The sequence below is a fragment of the Mustela lutreola genome, chromosome 14 (assembly GCF_030435805.1).
Source record: "Mustela lutreola isolate mMusLut2 chromosome 14, mMusLut2.pri, whole genome shotgun sequence".
In the NCBI taxonomy this organism is placed as follows: domain Eukaryota; kingdom Metazoa; phylum Chordata; class Mammalia; order Carnivora; family Mustelidae; genus Mustela; species Mustela lutreola.
Window position 1 is genome coordinate 27,329,734 of NC_081303.1, and position 20,364 is coordinate 27,350,097.

Here is a 20,364-nt window from a genome sequence, read left to right on the forward strand (position 1 = left end):
ACAGGTCCGGGTACGCCTGGTTGAAGGTCAAGGCCACAGTATGATCCAGGTCTTCTACCAGCAACTTGAAGGTACCACATGCCAGCCACGCCTCATTATTGTGTATAACTCCCTGGTGCACTTATTGGCTTATCCATCAAATGACTCCTTCAGCAGCTTGAAAACCACCTCCACAGGCACTCCAGGATATGGGAGGCTTCCAGAGTGAAAATTTTGCACAGGATCACCCCAAAAGACCAGAATTCATCCTGGTGGATGTAGATCTGGTCAAACATGGCCTTAGGGACCATCCACTTCACAGGCAGTCCACTGTTGGTTGTCTTTTTATAGTAACTGATGTGGTGATATCTCTGGCAAGGCTGAAGTCTGAGATCTTCATCATGTTGTCCTTTGTCACCAGCACTTCCCTGGTGGCCAGGTCTTGGTGTATGCACTTCTTGGAGGCAAGGTACTCCATGCCTCAGGCTACCTGGTAGGCACAGGATACCAGGTCCTTGGAGGAGAGTTGCTCTGCTGCATTGTGGCTGATTTTGTAACAGTACTCCAGGTCAGGAGGCCTCTGGGCCTGCAGGTACTCCTGTATTTTGTCTTTGGAGGCATATTCCATGAGAGTGTACGAAGGACCGTCCTGTGTGCAGGACCCAGCAGGTTGGTGGTGTCCTTGTGCTGCCCAATCATCTTCATCATCTCCATTTCTGAGATTAGGTTTGACTGGTCTTTGTTGCATCTGACTTCAACATCTTCACAGACACTTTAGTCAAATGGTTGGATTTGTCTTTGTCCATCCCAATGGCCTCCTCCAACACCACCTGCCCAAAGTAGGCCTGTCTTAGGGGTCTGCCTAAAATGCCTACAACCAGCCTGCCTCAAGGCAGTTATGAACTCTAGATTATCCTCAAAAACATTAAACCACAAGCTAAAAATTCTCTTCACTAGGTCTCTGTCACAGGTCTAATTTTCTTATCTTTCATCATTTATCTTTTTCCTAATTCTTATTTTCAGTAAAGTTTATTTTGCTTCCAGGTGTTTCCCCTGGTTTCAGTATGCTGTTTCATAGGGAAGAATTATCCTGTCATAAAATTATTTCTTGAGCATTCATTACATCTCTCAGTTAAAATGGGTTCTTTTATGGTATTGATTCATTTGAGTTTTCTCAAAATGGGAAGAATTTTCAAAATGGTGTTTTCCTCAAGGTTCGGAGTATGTCTTAGCCTCATCTTTACTTTTTTGAAATTCACTTTTCAAATTCTTGTCCCTCTTTTTATCTTTTTAAATTAAAATGTTTTATTTTTACTACTTTTTTATTTGAGTATAGTAGATATTCAGTGTTACATTGGTTTCAGGTTTTCAATATCTCCATACATTATTCTATGATCACTACAAATATAGCCACCATCTGTCTCCATATAACACTATTATAATATCATTGAATATATTCTCTACACTGTCCCATATGTCTTTTTAAAATCTCTGATTTTTATGTTTTCTGTTATTCCAATTTTCGACCATCATTTTACTTGGTTACTTTAATAAAATATGCCTGATTACACACTCTTTGCTGAACACCATAGCATTTGATTTATAGTAGTCTTCTTCTTCTTCTTCTTCTTTTTAAATTAACATATAATGTATTATTAGCCCCAGGGGTACAGGTCTGTGAATCGCCAGGTTTACACACTTCACAGCACTCACCACAGCACATACCCTCCCCAATGTTCATAACCCCACCACCCTCTCCCTTCCCTCCCCACCCCTCCAGCAACTCTCTGTTTGTTTTGCGAGATTAAGGGTCTCTTATGGTTTGTCTCCCTCCCAATCCCATCTTGTTTCATTTACTCTTTTCCTGTCCCCCAAACCCCTCACATTACACCTCCATTTCCTCATATCAGGGAGATCATATGATAGTGTCTTTCTCTGGTTGACTTATTTTGCTAAGCATAATACCCTCCAATTCCATCCATGTCAAGGCAAATGGCAAGATTTCATTTCTTTTGATGGCTGCATAGTATTCATTCATATATATATATATATATATATATATATATATATATATATATATAATTCATTTGTTGATGGACATCTAGGTTCTTTCCATAGTTTGGCTATTGTGGATATTACTGCTATAAACATTTGGTGCACGTGCCCCTTTTGATCATATAGCAGTCTTCTTTACCTCTATCAGAACCCCAGGAAGCTTTATTTATTTATTTACTCACATAAACAGATGATCCAACACAACGTTTTTTGATGTTCAAATGTATTATAATGTCTTAGCGCTTAACACTATGCTTACTGCTCTCTTTCACTCTCTGACTAAATCCTCATCATCACTATGCCATTTAATGAGAAAGAACATTTGAACTCAGAGTTCTCTCCATATCAGGGAATGAAGACTCCACCCTTCTGTTTGTGCAGGTAAAATAAATGTTGATATTGTCTGTCCTGCACATACTCCATCCTGTTCACCAGAATATTCACCATCAAAATATATACAAAATGAAAACCATACCTCACCACTTCTATTACCACCCAGCATGCCAAAAACACCATCATATGTTCCTGAATTATTCACTTGATTGATAACCCCACTTCCACACATACTGCACTCCTTTCTCCCTGCAAATTTATTTTGGTACAGCAATTTAACCTAAAAATCAAGTCAGATGATTTTATTCTGCTGTTGAAAGTCTTTTGGTATCTTCCCCTTTCATATTAAATAAAAACTGAAGGCGTTTCAATGTACTAGAAGGTCATACATCAATACGTTCTTCCTCTCTCCACCACTATGAATTCCTCATTGGCCTCCTTGCTTTTCCTCAAAAGTAACAGACAAGCTGTTCACACAAAGTCTATATACTTACTTGCTCTGCCTAGAGCAATCTTTTCCTTTAATATTTGTATAACACTCTCCTTCACTTCCTGGGTCTTTGTGCAAATAACATCTCATAAATGAGATATAACCACCCAACACAAAATAAAATTAACTTTCATCCCAGCATTCTCCAATGGCTTTTACCTTTCTTGTATTTCTTTGTAACACCTATCACCATCAACCATCAATCATTATTCGATTACTGGTTTATTTTCTTATTTGAGACAGAGAGAGAGAGAATTGGGAGGGTGCGCAGAGGCAGAAGAAAACACCCCACTGCCTAGAAAGCCTGCTGGGGAGTTACATCCCAGGACCCTGAGATCATGACCCAAGCCACAGGTAGTCACTCAATGGACTGAGCCACCGAGGTGCCCCTCTATTATTGGTTTATTTCACTATTATATTTCAAAAGAATGTAAGCTCTTTGTGGTCAGGTGTTTTATATGTTTTATTAATTGAAGTATTCTCAGAAAGGTAGCTTGCAGATTGTAACGGCTCACTAAACTGTATTTTGTTGTTATTATTGGGCTCCTTTATGGGCTTTACCTCTTACGCTAGAAGTCTATCCTTCAGATGTAAGCAATAAGAATAGAGCCCTGCTGCCTGTTCAAATGTGTAAAAAGCCTGTATTAAGTGGATATTTTAAAAGCTAAATGAATGGCTTAATAGTTGTATATAGGGGGAAAGGGAACATATTTTCCACAGTTTAGAAGTGGAGTTCTTTTATAGAGTTCTTGTATAAGCCTACACTATTAAACGATAATGGGCAGTTGTACATTACAATTATACAAACACTTTGGTAATTTATATCCCTTTTTTGTAATTCATGACTGGATCATTTAATTGCTAAGGAGTATTATAGCATTTCAACTTTTCATGTTCAATAAACTTATTGGGGTTGCTACCTTTTTTATTCAAATGGAGAAATAGTCATTATTTAATCTAAATAAAGTGTTATTGATTGTGTTGTTTTCTAGGAATGAGTCGCACATGCTAGTTTAAAAGTTTTGTTAAATTCCCAAGTCTGTCACTGATAAAAGCCTTTTGTAGATTAGTAACTTGATCAAAACGGAAAAGTTATGTAACACCAATTGTTATACTATCTTTGTTTCCATCTTGCATTGTAATAACACCCATCTTAACTCTATTTAAGACAAATCATTGCCAGATGGATTTCTGGCATTGATTGCATGATATGAAATCTAGTATAACTAAAAGTTTTGGTTTTAGTAGCATATAAATCAATTTAGAAAAATATATGTATTTGAATATAATAAAGTTTTAAATTATTTGGCAATAGTAAACGAACATTTTTTTGTAAATTTTTATTTTCTAAAATTTCATTGAGCTCTTTTGCAATAAGAAACAAGTTACAAAAAATTAAGGTTTATTTACCCCAATTCAAAATTATTAGGAATATAATCATAGAGGTTGAAGTATTTAAAATATTGAACCCAAAATATTTTATTAGGTAAATTCATGAATGCTGAGCATTCACTGTTAAAATATACTAATACTATTGATAGACTGGTAGAAGCCTAATATTAAATATTTATTAAATATTTATATCCATAACTTTTCATGGCTTGGTAATTCATTTCTCTAGCATTAAATAATATTCCATTGTTTGCATGTACTACACTTTATTTGACCTTTCACCTATGGAAGGATATCTTGGTTGCTTCCAAGCTTTTGTCAGTTATGAATAAAACTACTATAGACATCTTTGTGGGTATAGATTTCATCTTCTTTGGATGAATACCAAGAACTGCTACTGCTGAATCATCTGGCAAGAATATGTTTAGTTTTGTAAGAAACTGCCAAGTTGTTTGCCATTCTTTATTTTCAATAGATATGGAAGAACATTCCTGTTGCTCCACATCCTCACCAACATTTCGTGTTCTGCTGTCAGTGCTCTGGATTCTGGGTATGTACTGGTGTCTCTTTTTTGTTTTAATTTGCATTTTCCTGATGACATATGAGGTGAAGCATCTTTTTATATGCTTATTTGCCATCTGTAATATTTTCTTTTGTGAGGTATCTGCTAAGGTCTTTGGCTCATTTTTAATCAGGTTTTCCCCCATTGTTGAGTTTTAAGGGGTCTTTGTGTATTTTTGATTAACAGTCCTTTGCCAGATGTGTATTTTGCAAATTTTTTCTCATAGTCTGTGCTTTGCCTTTTCATTCTCTTGGCATTGTGTTTCACAGAGTAGACATTTTTAAATTCAGTGCTTGTTCTTTTGTAGCTAAAGGTATTGCCAAAATCAAGGTCATTTAAATTTTCTTCTATATTACCTTCTATATGTTACATGTTTAGGTTTATAATCCAATCTGAGTTAATTTTTGTGAAGAGTATATGATATCTGCCTGGATTTATTTTATTTTATTATTTTATTTGTTTTATTTTATATTTTTACATTTAGCTTCACCATTACTCCAGAACCATTTGTTTAAAAGATTGTATTTTGCTCTCTTGTATTGCTTTTGCTTTTATATTAAATATAAAATATAATTGATAATATATATTCTGTTGCTTTAATCTAGTCTTTCTGTGGTATTACAGTATCTTGCTTACAATTATCATTATGGTAAACCTTTTTTTAAGATTTTATTTATTTATTTGACAGAGAGAGATATCACAAATAGGCACAGAGACAGACAGAAGAGAGATGAGGAGATGCAGGCTCCCTGCTGAGCAGAGAACCCAATGCGGGACGCGATCCCAGGACCCTGGGATCATGACCTGAGCCGAAGGCAGAGGCTTAACCCACTGAGCCACCCAGGCGCCCCATCGTTATGGTAAACTTTGAAGTCAGTCCTCAGTCTTTGTTCTCCTTCAACACTATGTTGACTATTGTGAGTCTTTTCGTCTCCATATAAACTTTAAAATAAGTTTGTTAATATTAAAAAAAAGAACTTGCTGGAATGAATTAATTGTATAGATAAACTTGGAAACCAGTGACCTCTTGAGCTTAGCAGGAGATAGACCATGGACATCAATTGTCACAGTGGTGCCTCTGGCAGAACCTATTGCAAATCCCTAGGCAAAATGAGACCTCAAGGATCTGATAGAATATCTAAGAAGTACTTGATACATCCCTTGGGTATGGTTTATTGAAGTGTCCACCTGTCTGAAAGCTGGGGAATCTAGATAAGGGAGGGAAAATTAGTTATGATAAAACATATCAACAAACATCAATAAATTTTGTAAAACTAATTGTCATGGCTCATATACAATATGACCAACAGAGGGACCATCAGAAGGAAAGCATCAATTATGTTTATTGTGAAACTTTTTATTCAAAATAAAACAATGTGAGGGGAAGACACAATGAGAAAATTACCATTTTTTAAATGGTGAAACTTCTTAAAAAATGGAATTGGTTTTATGTTCTAAGTATTATATTGAAAAGTAAAACATTGGGGCTCCTGGGTGGCTCAGTGGGTTGGGCTGCTGCCTTCAGCTCGGATCATGATCTCAGGGTCCTGGGATTGAGCCCCGCATCAGGCTCTCTGCTCCGCAGGGAGCCTGCTTCCCTTCTCTTCCTGCCTCTCTGCCTACTTGTGATCTCTGTCTGTCAAATAAATAAATAAGATCTTTAAAAAAGAAAAGAAAAGAAAAGTAAAACATTAAAAAATAAAATTTTAATTAAAAATTATGTAATTTAAAACAAAGGTTAAAAATAGCAGAACTATTTTTCTTATAACTGGAAAGTACATTGTATATATATATCTATCAAGAATAACTTGTCATGGGGGCACCTGGGTGGCTCAGTGGGTTAAAGCCTCTGCCTTCGGCTCAGGTCATGATCCCAGGATCCTTGGATCGAGTCCCACATCAGACTCTTAGCTCAGCAGGGAGCCTGCTTCCTCATCTCTCTCGCTGCCTGACTCTGCCTACTTGTGATCTCTGTCAAATAAATAAATAAAATCTTTTATAAAAAAATTTTAAAAAATAACTTGTCATGTCTGGAATCAGGAGCATATGGAAAAAAATAATATCTGAGGACAATACTTCTGCCATGTTTTGTGCCTTGTTAATATTTTTAAACAGTCAGGCAACTTTTAGCTTTATTGAAATACCTGCTAAGATACCAGCAGTGCCTTTTGGAGCCCTATGACTATAAAAATTAATTGCAAATATTCAAAATGTTTACTATGGTGTCACTATTTAGGGCCACCACCAAGTATGTTTCAGAAGTAAGCATAACTGTTACTCTTCCATAAGGCAAAAGGGCATATTTTCAGGAGTTCCATCTGCTGTACCAGGAGGTGAATCAAGTAATGATTTTTGTCTATAAAATAATTCACTTTTCAATCTAACATTCCTCATTCCACATTATAATAGTAAAAACTAGGAGGAGACTAAAACAAACAAACAACTACAACTACAACAACCAGCTTTTCCTTCAGTGGAAAAGTAAATATAACCTTATGGGTAGCCTGAAATTTATTTTTAAATATTTTTAAGATAAACGTTTTTGCTAGAAAACCATATATTTTATATTACTAAGAAATAACAGGCAAAGTTTTATTAACTTCTAAAAAGTCTAGTTACTTCTATTTATCTATGAACTCATCTCTTTATGAAGAAGAACATGATCACACCTATTGTATCTACCCAAGTTTGTATGCTTTGGTTATTTTATGTTTGCTATTTCCTTGCTTAATTTTTACAATATTTGATACATAATAGTATCTTTAAGCCCATCTATGGTTTCACAGAATTTGTTTGAACTTCATAAAAATGTACCATACTTTTTGCACTGTCCTTGTTTTATTTCTCTATTAACTTTCCAAGATTTATTCACCTTAGTGTGTGTAGCTATCATTTATTTTTATTCCTCCATAATGCTATGTTTACAAATTTGTATTTATCTGTACTTTTAAAAATATCTTAATTATATACCATTTCTGATCTCATGTAACACTCATGTTACATCTACACTTATCAGATATTATGTAACTGAAAACCACAACTCAGCAACAAGAGAACACCATTTTTCAAAATTAAATGGCTTACCAGAATTCTTTAATTCTATCCTTTATTTGTATTAGATGACCCTTTATTCTGGTATTTGGCATTGTTCATATGGAGGAAAGCTTATAAGTTGATATTCCATAAATAGAAGGATTTATTATGATTGATTAATTATTTTCATTTAGAATGCATAGAATATGGTTGATTTAATATTTCTTTCTTACTCTCTGCCTGGAACATAGTGCTATCTATGTAATAGCCACTAAAATATTAAGTTAATTACCTAGACTTTAAACTGCATATTAATAGGAATAACATACAGAACTCTTCTCAGATTGGGACACCTGGGTGATTCAGTCAGTTAAACGCCTGAGCCTTTAGCTCAGGTCATGATCTTAGGGTCCTGGGACTCATTTCTGCAACAGATTCCCTGCTTAGCCGGGAGTTTGCTTCTCCCTCACCCTGCTGCACCCCCTGCTTGTGCTCTCTCTCACTCTCTCTCTTACAAAGAAATAAAATTAAAAAAAATAAATTCTTCTCAGATAGCTAATATACAATATCGTCTTTGTATTCATCAAAGGGAAAGTGCCATATAATAATGAAATTGAGACTACTTCAAATTCATTTTTTAACCAGTAAGAAAGTACTGGAAATAAGCCAAAAATGTCTTCAATGAATTAAAGAAATTGATTGATTTTCAATATCTTAATGTTTCTAAAATAAATTGCAAGATTTATACTAGATATCAGTGTAAATATTCATTATACAAGGATATTCTAAAAATAAACCCGAGAAAACTACTTGACATATATGATGACAAAAACGAGTTTGACAAAAGTCATTTTGGTTAAAACTTACAACACCTACCACTTGAAATTCTTGTTCTATAATTTAATTATTTTAATTTACAAAAATACAAAAATAATATATCATAGTAAGTCTATTGATAGCTTTGAAGGTATGCTCTGGTTGTGCACTGTTTACTATTTAAAGGGGAATCAAATATGTGATGCTTATGGTGTGACTATATTAAAATTCAACAAGTTCAGAGGCATACGAGGAATAGAATAAAGACAAAAGATGACCCTTACTTATCCTAAAGACAGACAATGGTGTATATGTGCTAGTTGGGGTGATAATCCAGTCAGTAGATGGAGGATGTGGTAGTGGAAAAAAAAAGACACAACGTTTTGGTTGAAAGTTTAGCACTATATTTAACAAAGTGAAATTGTGTGTTAATAGCCTTGAATAAAATCCAAAAAATATATTCAATTCATTTAAGATTATTTAGGAAAAACTTGAAAAATACAACCTGATAAGGATTCCAATAAAAGATTCATAAGCAATACAAGTTTCAGAATTTTTAGTATATTTTCCCTAAAAAGCCATTTGATTTAAATTAAAAAGAATTCTATTTACCTGCCACTTAATTAAGAGGAAATTATTTGGTTTTGTAATAAGTCAATAAAATAAATTAACATATCTTTAGAAAACAGATATGCACACTAATTTAAACAGAATAGTGCTTAATCTGTTCAGCAAACATTTGTAAAATTCCTTGTCATCAGCTAGCTCTGGAGTTCTGCTAGGTGAGTAAGGCCATGTATGTTACTGCTCAGAGTACTGACGCAAAGCAATTGTCCCCTTCACATCCATTTTTTGCTGTTGATATGTCATGCTATGTTGTTTAGAGATCCATAGATGGCCCTACATGAAGGCCTTTTTTTGTGTGTATATGGGTGACTGTGATTTAACTTTCAAATCAGATGGCTCCTGATTTACAATGATTCAACTTATGATATATTTGGCAATGATGTGAAAGTGAAAGTGATTCAGTAGAAACTGTACTTTGAATTTTGAATTTGGGTCTTTATAAAAAGGGCCAGTGACATGTGGTATGGTGCCATCATGTGATGCTGGGCAGCGGCAGTGAGCCACAGCTCCCAGTCAGCTAGAAGATTACAGGGGTGAACACCTGATATTCTTACAAGCATTCTATATATAACCATTCTTCTTTTTTTTAGTGTAATATTTAATAAATTGCATGTGATATTTGATACTTTGTTATAAAATAGGCTTTGCTTAAGATGATTTTGCCCAAATGTAGGCAAATGTAAGTGTTCTGAGTATGTTTAAATAAGCTTAAGGTAAGCTATGATATTTCATAGTTTAGGGGTATTAAATGCATTTTCAATTATTTATGTGTTTCTCTGTACATAGCCCCCTTGTAAGCTGAGGAACATCTCTATATGTATATGTAGCCTTGGTATGGCTTACATATTATTGGCATGAAACATCTAGAACAGTACGTGTGCCATAGAATTGTCTACAACATCCAACAAGTTTCTTGAAAACTTGTGCCAAAGGGGTTATGTCTTTAAGGATTCTTATTTCAGAAGTGTTCTCTCAAACGTAATATTTTTCAGAAGTTAAGTGAAAATCTGACCAAACTAAACATTTTTCCATTTTCCCTAGTGAGCAAAGATAGCTAAAATCTATCTGCCATTTTCAACACTGTACTCAACGATTGTAATTCTAATTTAAGAACAGATTATTTATATCAAAACCACATGTTGCCCTAATCTTATAGAATATTCATAAATCTCACTCAGAGCCTTGGACACTTTTATTTGTTGAGTTTATATGGTACTACAGACATTCATCTTTTTTGACCTCATAGCTTCATGTATGTCTATACTTTTGAAAATACATGCATCATAGTTCCATTGTAAAATGTCTGGGTTGTAAAATGTGCTATGCTATCAAAATGGTAATAAGAACATACAAATGACCTGATGTAATGAACTGGACCAGATTGTCAGATATCACATTTCATACCAGAAAGATTCAGTGGTAAGTTTTAAAATGGCCAGCTATACTTCGACTGAATTATAACTCATTTAACTTCTTTCTTTGTGTACAGTATTATACATTAGTCAGTATTATAGTAAATAATTACTTTGGACAGATGTAAATATGCTGTAATAAAAAATGTTTTTCTTCTTTCTTTTAGTCCTTTTTTCTTGTTAGACTAGCCACAAATACCATGCCTCCCCCAAAATAATTTGCATTCCAAATTTATCTCTAAATGAATTTATTGCACAGAAAAAATAGAATATATATATACACTTACAGTAGACATGTTCAAAAATAGTTACACAACAGCAGGGCCCTATATGTAAGCAGTATAGTTGTTTTGTTTTGTTTTTTTCTTTAAAAAGAAGAGGTTATGTGAAATATTGGAATTTTATTTCCAGGCTTAGTATTTCAAGAGAGTTAACTGCACTTACTGTGTCAACAGCCTCTTGTTGGCAGTATTATTTTATTGGCTCCATGGAATAACAGCAAGAATGTACTATTGCTTCTTTCTTTTATGACACACAGAGAAAAAAAAATTGACACATTTGCTCTAGACCAACCAGAATCATTTTAACCTATCAAAATTGATGGGAGGCCTTCACTGCCAAAGTCACTGCTGGGTTTTCACAATTCATTGCAGACAATCTGCTACTCCCATTATGATAAAGGAGAGAAGAGTCATAATCAGGGAAGAAAGCTAGATTAATACTTGTAATTATCATTGAATTATTTAGCCTGCTATAGGATTATTATTGTTAGTGTCATTTCATAATTTTCTCTCATTGTATTAAACACAACTGTGAGTAATTACCCTACCTAATATTTCTCTGTATTGGCTGACTAGCTAGCAAACATTCATGAAAATATCCATTAGCCACACATATAAAATGCTGCATTATGATGCTGTTGAATCAGAACATACCACTACCTGATCCTGTAGCTCTTTGAGGATTTGCAAATCAATTAATTCTATGTTTATTGAATTCTTCCCATACCTTTAGAAAATTTATGATAGAATCCATGAACATTATTAGTTTTACCATTTTAAACCAGCAATCACACTTTGATTTTTACAACAAAAGCAGAAATATAAACACACACATTTGGATCAGTTTTCTGTTAGTCTGTCTGGACTTCAAAATCCTATTCCTCAAGATAATGCACACCAAAGTTCTGGATTAAACAAGAAATTAGATGGCACCTGAACACTTGGTTTAATATTCTCCAAAGGACTATGCAACTTATTTCTTACATTATGACATTGTTTTACAAAGATCCACACTTTTATAATGTTAGTATTTTTAATAATCAATAAAGTCAATTAATCATGATTAAAAATCAAACATAAAAATTTCTACTTTTTGCTTTTGCCCCCTCCATTTAGAACTTATTTATAGCCTGATAATTCAAAGGTCCCTATGTTTATGAAAATCTGGACAGAAATAGCTCTAAGATCCCATTCAGAACTTGATATTAATCTAAGTCTTTTGGCTCCATTTATCCTGAGAGCAAAGAGTAGGACAAAGGATTTGAGTACTGTTAGTTTATCTGGGAGATTATCCAAGGTAGAAAAGAATGGGAAAGTGATACATTGAAGAAGCAACTTTGTAAAACAGGTACATTGTTGATATAATTGTTGTGGATAGAAAATGAAGGCTTGCTTTTAATGAAAGGTCCTGAGAAACTTCTTTAAGTTGTCCTTATGAAGACCTGAAAACTGACAATTTTACCTATGGTTCTTATTTCCACTTCACTGAGAGCTGTCCTCAGAGGACATTAACTCTCCTACACTTTTGGGTTGTGTTGGACACATTCTAAAATGAGAGAGAGAACATGAGATGCTATCAGTGTTAAGTAACTGCAATTTCCCATGGAACTATCCACCACAGGTTTCGCTATATTCAGGTGTTGGGCCTTGATATCAGAGGGATTTGAGGCAGTATCATTTTAGGTTAATCATTATATCTGAAATTTCCAAAAACTTCAACTGATGAAATGTTGATTATAAATCTATAAATATAACAATATATCTACAGTATTCAAATTATTTTCATAGAAATACACAAACAAAGCATCAATGGATTAATATTTAAATGTTACAAAATACTGAACTGAAAGAATTTGGTCATATAACAACGTGTAAGAAGTAGAACTTAGGTTTAGGTTAGAACTCAGGAGGTATTTGAGACTCAGTTAAGAAATTGAATGGAGGAACGCCTGGGTGGCTCAGTGGGTTAAGCCACTGTCTTCGGCTCAGGTCATGATCCCAGGGTCCTGGGACCGAGCCCCAAATCAGGCTCTCTGCTCAGGCTCTCTGCTCAGCATGGAGCCTGCTTCCTCCTCTCTCTCTGCCTGCCTCTCTGCCTGCTTGTCATCTCTCTCTGTCAAATAAATAAATAAAATCTTTAAAAAAAGAAATTGAATAGATGTCTATCTTATAGGTTTGCTAAAAATCAGTGACTTTGTGTTCACGTGTAGCTATGCAGGAATTTTTAACTTTCTCTAAGAAGTGATTAGATTTGATTATATAATGGCAGTAAAGGATAGGGAAAAGCAAAGTACAAACCCTATAAAGACAAAGACACTGAGTATGAGAAAAGAGTAATAGATAAGAAGAATCAATGCATTTGAGGAAAATGGGAATTGAAATACACACTGATCGTTGATTTTTTTAGATGGAGAAAACAAAACTAGCTTGCAAGAAGGAAATAACAGAAGACATGTTGTGATGTGATACAGAATCCCGGAAAAGGCAGTAACGTGGAATAAAGGAGTAGGGAGAGCATATCAGGTAATTTGGATAGGAAGGAGTTAGGAGATAATTGCTTGATAAATTTTATATGGCCCACTTAAATGCACAGATTTCTCATCTTTAATTTATATGGAGAACAGGGTGTCCTTTCTCTTCCCTTTCAGAGCACCAGAGATGTACTCTTTCAGACTGAAAACCTGTAAAGCTCAGGACTCAGTTGCTTAAGCACAGCTGAGAGGACATATTTCAATTAAGATTTACATTTTGCTGTAGGTAGTAGACTGTCAAAAGTGGTTTAACCATATTTTTTCATTTAACAAGAAGACTACATAGAGTGTTTTCTGGTGTTGGTTCAGAGTCTTAAGAAAGTCAAGTGAAGTATCTTAGAGGTTTTCATGGCTTTTTATTCACAGTTGCAAAAATTGCTGTTGGAGTTCTCACTATTAAGCCCACATTTCTGGCAGAAAGATAGAGGTAAAAGAGAATGATATTTTGTACGACTGATACTTTGTCATATGGTTACAATGTAACTAGAAAAGAGACAATAAAATATTTGATGTTGTTTTAAGTTTCCTTGTTGTCAATCCCTCAGTGCTTTCTGATACTAAAGGAATAAGTAGATGGATATTGACCTGGCAACTATCAACACCTGTCAGTCTCTCTTGGATAACCAATATCTCTATAATCTCTTCTTCCCAGTAAAAAAAATAAAATAAAATATATTCATAACCCACACTGTACCATCTCAAGTTACTGCACCAAGATAAAATTACAATGATTTTCAGTTCCAAATGGACAGAATACCCTTCCTTATGATATCATGTCTTATAAGATAGATAATTGACTTGCTACCAATATACCCAGATGTGACTATGGAAGAGACAGGAAAAAAATAATAATATTTATTTATTCTTTGGGTTGACCCTGTTTACACAGATGCATTACTATTAGAAAAGGTTGGTTTGGGACATTGGAATGAATTTACTTAATGGGTCTGTATGTAATTGGGTTGGAGAAAATTTTTAATTTCTACAAAAATTATTAGAATTCTATCTTATTCTCTTTTGTTAATTTTCACATGTTAACAAAGCCAACGTTTTTGTCTAGCAGACAAGATCTTAAATCCTAACAAAACTCAATTTTTTCCTTTTTTTTTTAAGTTTGAGAGCCTCATGTTCTCTCATGCTACTTTAAATACAACTCAAAAAAAAAAAAAAAGGAGCTAAATGGGGCAGTAAGACCAGACTTTTTATATTATTTTATTTATCTTATTTTTAATTAAAAAATTAAAGATTGTATTTATTTATTTGAGAGAGAGAGAGAGAGAGCATGAGTGGTGCAGGGGGATGTAGCTGCAGAGAGAGACTGAGAAGTATACTCCCTAATGAGCAGGAAGCCCGATATGGGGCTCGATCCCAGGATCCTGACTGAGATCATGACCAGAGACAAAGGCAGATACATGTGCAAAATCCCTTTATTTCTGGGAAACAATACTTTACAAGAGATGTTTGAAAAAGTACTGGGGAATCAACTTTAATCGGAGATACAAAAATTTAATTGACTTTTGTAAAGCTACAGGGATCCAAATGATGGGAATCCCAGCCCGTTAGGTTGTGGACCACAGAGTATTCCTCTCTGTAATATTTTATTTTCTTCCATGTCTACTAACTCCAGTCCAAGTTCACTGATCTCTTTTTAGATAGTGCAAAACATAGCAAAGAATACCAAACAAGTGCCCAATATTCTACATTTATTACATCATTTCTAACATATGGAAGTGTGTTATCAAGGCTGGTTCTGTGAACGAACCTAGTTATGCTAAAGTGTGTTTTGTTCTCCAAGAAATTAAATGCATGATTATCACACAATTATAAAATACTTGTGTCAAGAATTTTTATTCAAAAATTAATAAGAGAAGCAGATATTAAAACTAGTTCACATGGTTATTTGGGATATAAGCAGAGTTGTGCAGCAGAAGTGCTCTGGGCCCATAATTTGGGTTATAGAATTTATGTTTTCTAATGGAAAATCACTAACTTGCATTATTGTTAACAAGAATCTTGTGCATTACCATCAGTTTTCTACATTATAACCTCTTGCTCTACAGTTTGTAAATAACTTTGTCAATAGCAAGCTAATAAACGGGGTGACTCCAATGGATTGAGATAATCTCCAGAGTTTCTGCTACATAATGCCCAGGACTCCATTGAAAGGACACTTAAGAATTTATTTTGCCCAAAAATTTGATCATTTTTTTCACTGTCCTTACCTATTTTCCAAACCTAGTCCTTTTGCTTCACCTTTCAGTCTACGGACAACCCTGTATCTGACTGACTTGTTAATTCTGGGAATGTCTTGCACATTAATTTGCTTGCCAGAGGTGGTTCCTCTAATTGATGTCTAAGAACCCTAATTAGTTAAGAAAACTTGTTTTTAACATTTTCATTTCTATTTGTTATTATTATTATTATTATTGCTAATATCTCTATTATAAATAATTCACAAGGGCATCTTTCTGACAAAAGACAAAGAGCTGGCTACTAGTATATTTGACTCTGTCAGTGAAAGTGGTAAAGGGATTTGAGAAAATAAGGCAAACCACTGGAATTATGTGTTAAAATTTTAAATATTATAGACACATTTACTTAATTTCTAATACTGTTGTTGCTTATAATTAAATAAGATGTTTTCCATGAACCACGCATTACAGCAAATATATTGTTTATACAGATTAAATTTTCATCAAAAGGGACGCCTGGGTGGCTCAGTTGGTTAAGCCGCTGCCTTGGCTCAGGTCATGATCCCAGCGCCTTGGGATCGAGTCCCGCATTGGGCTCCTTGCTCGGCCGGGAGCCTGCTTCTCCCTCTGCCTCTGCCTGCCATTCTGTCTGCCTGTGCTTGCTGTCTCGCCCACTCTCTCTGATAAAGAAATAAAATCTTAAAATAAATAAATTTTCATCAAAAAATTGTAAGTGTATTTTATTGTAGGATCCTGATAAGCATTTTGCAGATGAGAAAAGTGAAATTTAGAAAAGTATGTCTCTTCAAATCCCTCATACAATATCTGGCCTAGATAGAAGGATATACTATCACAATTGAGGAAGATAATTGAGATTACTTAAAAGGATAAACTTTACTGTATCGGGTTTTTTAAAAGTTTGCCACAGATTCAGATTCTTTTAAAATATATATCTATTTTGTGTAAAGAGAATGCACTGAGAAGTAAAAAGAAAGTGATATATCAGTGCTACCAACTAATGGCTATAATATCATCACCTTATTTATGAACAATGAAACAGTGTGCAATATTTAAATAAATTTAAATAAATTCCTATTTATTTTATATATTTATAAATTTAAATAAATTCCTATTTATTTATTATTAAAGAAATTCCTCTAACAAAGAGTATGTTTTGAAGGTTGCTAGCAGAAAAGTGTTGTACTACATGGAAGTAATCAGAAAATGTGATCTAAAATTCTGCTTTCGAGTGCCTGGGTGGCTCAGTGGGTTAAGCTGCTGCCTTCAGCTCAGGTCATGATCTCAGGGTCCTGGGATCGAGTCCCACATCGGGCTCTCTGCTCAGCGGGGAGCCTGCTTCCCCCTCTCTCTGCCTGCCTCTCTGCCTACTTGTGATCTCTCTCTGTCAAATAAATAAATAAAATCTTTAAAAAAAATAAAATAAAATAAAATAAAATAAAATTCTGCTTTCAAGAGCGCCTGGGTGGCTCAGTGGGTTAAAATTCTGCTTTCAAGAAGCTATAACAGTAAGTACTGAGCATTAGCTATTCTATGCTATGGATGAATAACTGAAATCTACATTTGACACTAATGGTACACTATATGTTAACTAATTGAATTTTAAAAAGTTAATTTAAAAAAACCACTATTTTATAAAACAATATTCCCAACAGGCTCTTTTGCTTTAAAATACTCACTTTGTGTAGCTGCCATCTTGCGTCCCCGCGTGTGTGCACCTAATCTCAGCTGGTCCGCCCGAGACCCCCTGAGCGCCAACCCTAGTCCCCCGCGTGGTCCCATTTCCGCTCCAACAAGATGAAAGAAACGATCATGAGCCAGGAGAAACTCGCCAAACTGCAAGCACAAGTGCGTATTGGTGGGAAAGGAACTGGTTGCCGAAAGAAGAAGGTGGTTCATAGAACAGCTACAGCAGATGATAAAAAACTTCAGTTCTCCTTAAAGAAGTTAGGGGTAAACAATATCTCTGGTATTGAAGAAGTGAATATGTTCACAAACCAAGGAACAGTGATCCACTTTAACAACCCCAAAGTTCTGGCATCGCTGGCAGCGAACACTTTCACCATTACAGGCCATGCTGAGACAAAGCAGCTGACAGAAATGCTACCCAGTATCTTAAACCAACTTGGTGCAGACAGTCTGACTAGATTAAGAAGACTGGCTGAATCTCTGCCCAAACAATCTGTGGATGGAAAAGCACCACTTGCTACCGGAGAGGATGATGATGATGAAGTTCCAGATCTTGTGGAGAATTTGATGAAGCTTCCAAGAATGAAGCAAACTGAATTGAGTCAACTTCTGAAGAAGATAAAACTTAAAGAAGTTACTGGGAGCTGCTATTTTATATTATGACTGCTTTTTAAAATTTTGTTCATGGATCTGATAAAATCTAGATCTCTAATATTTTTAAGCCCAAGCCCCTTGGACACAGCAGCTCTTTTCAGTTTTTGCTTATACACAATTCATTCCTTACAGCTTATTAAGCTGAAGAAGCCTGGTAATAAAGTTTGAAACAAGATTAATAAAGTTCTTTGCCTAGGAAAAAATAAAATAAAATACTCACTTTGTAATGAGAGTCATTACTTTTGTCTAGCCAATTCTTACATCACTGTTTATCCCTTCCCTGCTTTATCCCTTCCCAGTATCAATAAAGGCTCACTTGGGTTACCGAGAAGCCATGAGAAAGCTTGTAATAGGTCAGGCTGGTTTTCACCAGCAATTTGACCACCATGTGCACAGGGAAGTCTATTGATAAAGGCTTTATTGCAATAAGTTGCAAATACATGGATGATTTTGAATTCTCTTTCTTGAGGTCTTGTTTCATGATAATAAATTGAGGGTGGCTTATTGGAATGGATGTTATTAACATATCTTCACAGTTATAAGTACATGGAATTGTAAAATAGATGAATGAATGTGGCATTACTGACAACTGTCCTCATTTTGAAATCAAATTACAGTGTACTAAGATGAGGAAGCAAAGCAGATTAGGGATTATGAGTGAAATAATTTAAAAAAGTCTTAGGGGTATGATCAGACTATTGGGTAATTCAGTAGAAAAATGTCAACTGATTGAGATTCTGTGTTCCCTGATTTCAGAGAGAAGTTAAGATAAATAAGTAACACAAGGAGACTAGGAAGCCAAACATAAGTGATAATTTTGTGCCAGGGTGTGTGTACATCTGTTTATCTTCTTGCTTTACCACTAAGGTTTCTCCTAGAGGAGAGCTTAAATATGTGTTGGAACTAATCTCTGTGGATTACACAAGAAACCACATCCTACAGCTCTCCCTGAAACACCCCTTATGATTTCAATGTAATTTGGTTTTTGCATTTTTAGAAATAACAAAATACTTTGCAAACTCATCTACTTTATTACCACCACAAGTGAGTCAGCTGACTCCACATTTTAACACAGTGACAGTCACAGAGGAATGGAGGAATGAGTAGAGTTATCAATATATGTGCTTTTAAGAAGTATGACAGGGTAGCAGCTATTTCCAGGAACCAAAACATGGGTCAGCAGCTGTGCAGGAAAAGTGATGGAATAAATGACTCATTTCAGAGGAGTTCTATAACATATTAGTTCTATAATGTATCTTCAGCACCCAATTACCCACTTTGATCTAAAGATAAGGATTTACAGTTAAGGTCCCATTTATGATTTGACTGGTAGGGTCTGAATCATTTTTACTATTGTTTTGACTATTACTTGAAACCTATAGTAGTACTTGGGATATGTGTTGTGTATTCTGTGAACATGTGCTATTTTTAGATTAGATAATTTCTGTCTCGAACCCCTGTTAATTTGTTTGGTTTTGTTTATTTGATAGTGGTTTCAGTAAATGGATATATCTGAAAAATTGCAAAGCCACTATTAAAATAAGTTATTATTATATATAGCATGGAATTGCACATTCCTCCTTTGAATCCGACAGATCTTCACCATATCCTTAACAATTTGGGGAAAACTTGCTATTATTTTTCTTTTTAAAATTTCTCCTGTTAGGCTGTGATGGTTGTCATCAGCAGTAACTCCTCTGAAGGCTTTGTCAAAAGAGTTGAAAAAATTAGAAGGTGTGAATGAAGCTGTTTGCTGAATATGAAGAAAAGAGTATTGAAGTACAATTCACACACTTACTTCTCCTTCTATGCTTTCAGATGTTTGACATTTGAAAATTTTGCTTCTAGAAGAGATGCCCTATATAATTCTTACTTTAAGGAGCAAGTTGCTTTTATAATTTTTTTATTATTCTACCATTCAAGTATTTCCATTTAAATTAAATTCAATAGCATTAAAAAAAATCAAAAGTGCAGCCAGTATTCAATTCCTGGGCTAAATAATTTTAGAAAGCTTTGTGTTATTGAACCTACAGGGTTTTCCTGTAGTTTTAACTCTTTCTTTCTGTGATTTTTCCCATTAGTCATGTAAGTGACTGCAATACAACAGACATTGAGGATAAAGAAGGACTGAATAGAACAATCATTGGCCTCATGAAGTTGAGAATCTAGCAAGGGAGTCAAACAATTCAATCATTCAGAGACAATTTATTGAGTGCCTGGCCTAAGATGAACACAACAAAACCCCAGCCCAGAGGAATCATTTTAATGGGAGAGATAGATAATAGGTAAGCCAACTTAAA

At 34.7% G+C, this 20,364-nt stretch overlaps 1 pseudogene; it reads left to right on the plus strand.

The window, feature by feature from the left end:
* Positions 1-17,405: 17,405 nt before the first annotated feature.
* On the plus strand, positions 17,406-18,169 carry LOC131814710 (transcription factor BTF3-like; annotated as a pseudogene).
* Positions 18,170-20,364: the final 2,195 nt, after the last annotated feature.